Source organism: Papaver somniferum, chromosome 9, assembly GCF_003573695.1.
Source record: "Papaver somniferum cultivar HN1 chromosome 9, ASM357369v1, whole genome shotgun sequence".
Taxonomy (NCBI): domain Eukaryota; kingdom Viridiplantae; phylum Streptophyta; class Magnoliopsida; order Ranunculales; family Papaveraceae; genus Papaver; species Papaver somniferum.
In genome coordinates this window covers 132061239-132064013 of record NC_039366.1, presented here as the reverse complement: position 1 = coordinate 132064013, position 2775 = coordinate 132061239, and positions in this window count along the sequence as shown.

Genomic DNA, 2775 nt, shown 5'->3' with positions numbered 1-2775 from the left:
TCAATGGCATACACCCTTCCTTGCTTATTACAATGAAACAACAAATTGACTATTTACATGACTCTTATTTACATTGACTACTCTCTTTTATTTTTGGAACAAGAGAGAATGGAAATGATAAATACTTGATTTTTTTTTTTTTTTTTTTTTTATTTTTTTGAAAAGGAAACACTTTTGATACATATACAAAAGGAAACAAAAGATTACATGACACTTTGCAAGAGGTAGCCCTTTTTGATGCACCCAGTTAAATTCGATGGTTGTCTTTCTTAATGTAACCTCCACCTTCTATCCCAACCAACCAAAGAACAAGCTAGTCAAGTTTCGTTCAGTATTCTAAAGTGATTGGCAATCGTGACTTCCTATCAAACACCTTGAAGATCGAGGCTATACATGTATTGGTAGATCGTGCGCGTGCAAATTTCTTATCACTATGTGAATTGTGCTAGAATCAGAGTGCCTAAATATCTAGACTAAGACTCCTAATAATTACATATTTGCACAAGAGTCAACATTTCAAGGTAAATGAGCTCCATTTTTATGTTTTTTTTTCAATTTTTTATTTTTTATTTTCATTTTTCATTTTTTTCAAAAAGAAGGAGTTCTTGTTTTCAATTATGGCATATTATCAAAGTATCTACTTTTCACCCCCAAACCTAAACTAAACATTGTCCTCAATGTTTCAAAATATGAACAAAATTATAATACAACATATGAAGAGGATCATGTTGAGTAGAGAAAAAGGAAAGAGAATACCCGATTTCGGCGAAAGCAATATTAGAACTCCGTTATTCAAGGCAAGAATCCAACATATGTCAGCCGAGATCATATTGGATTAGCAAAATATATACAAAAGGAACAAAAAGGTTTTTAAGAAATTTTATCTACTGGATTATATACAAAAATTCACCATACACTAACAATCTAAAGAGTTGAGGATCAACCCAAAAGACAAAGTGTAGAGGTTTCAACAGCTTCACACAATAATAATATGGTAGGCATGCAAGTGAAGCTGTGAAACAAAATGAGCTACCCCCAAACCTGGATTTTACAGAAGATATAATTTTGAAAACAAAATCGCGCAGTTTCGGGGGTTCATCATGCACAAGGTCTAGCTCAAAGTGAACTGTGCTAGGGACGGGCAAACATGCTAATTCCAACTGTGGTTCCTCAAATGTATTATACTTAGAAGAAAAATAGTCCAAGAGGACTTGGGAAGCACACAGTTCCAAACCTAGGTTAGGGACTCTCAGAAAAGTCGGTTTGACAATATGGGTACAAACCAAATCTAGGTTGGGTGGAAGGCCATCAGATTGTGACTTATGTAGGACGATAGGCACATCATTATTAATCACATCAACATCTCCTAAGTCTTCTACAAGTGTCATAACATGCTTACCATGCTCACACAAATCAGAATCATCAACATCATCAGAAGAATTATTCTCATGCATCGGCAAATCAGTGGAAACATCACAACGTGACCCAGGTAGAGAATCAGACACAACAATTATATTTTCATGCATATTAGTGTCAACAGAAGATTATATATTACCTAAGTCATCTTCATAGGACAGATGCACATGCTCAAAATCAGTATCAACATCACATGTATATGGAATACTAGAAGAAACATCATTCATGAAGGTCGAGGCAGAGAAGCCTAATGTATTTGAACCCAAAGGTTCCATAACATTTTCAGTATAGACATGTTCTTCTAACATAACATCATAATCATCATCATCATCATGATAGGGATTTTGCAATCTAGGATAATTTTCAATCCTAAGGTCGGAGCTATGACAAGAATAAGACTTTAACTCATGGGGGTGACTCATACCATGTGGTGTTGTCCCTGTTTCCCTAACAGATTCCCATTGATGGGTTTTCTCTGCAATCTCAGCTAAAAATTTCCATGCATCATCCACAGATTTATCAAGAAATTTACCATTACACATAGACTCAACCATGGTTCGAGATTTAAAGTCTAGTCCCTCATAGAGGATGACGACAAGTCTCCACTTCTCGAATCCATGGTGCGGACATTCGCTCAACAAATCATTAAAACGTTCAAAATAGTGAAAAACAGTTTCTTCATCCAATTGGACAAAACAATTGATACTTTGACGAATAGCGATGGTCCTATGATGTGGAAAGAATTTTTTGAAAAATAGATCTGTGAGTTGGTCCCAAGTGTTGATTGATTGTGGTCTCAAACCGTAAAACCATGTTTTGGCCCTTTCCTTTAGAGAAAATGTAAACAAACGCAATTTCAGAGAGTCTTCGGACATATGATCAGGTTGCATAGTCCGACAAATTTGTTCAAACTCTTACATGAGTATAGGGGTTCTCAGAATCGAACCCTCGAAATATAGGAAGTATTTGTATCATGCTTGCATTTATTTTAAAAGGGGTATTGGTTTGAGGTAATACAATACATGATAATGGAATTTTTATTGTGGGATACATGTATTCATGGAGAGCACTAGGTTGGCCCATATTGAAAAGACACAAAGCCCACTATTTGGTTTTAATGGGTTTGGATTTTTGGGAAAAATATTTGGTTTTAATGGGTTTGGATTTTTGGGAAAATTTTGGTTTTTGAAATAAGGAGCAAATTTTTTTGGTTTTTTTTTAAAATTTGGGAGCAAGTTTGGTTTTAATGGGATAAAGAAGAAAAAATTTGGTTGTAAAATGGGAGCAAGTAAAATTTGGTTTTTGAATGGGAGAAAAGTAAAAATTTTGGTTTTTTTTTTTTTTTTTTTTTTTTTTTTT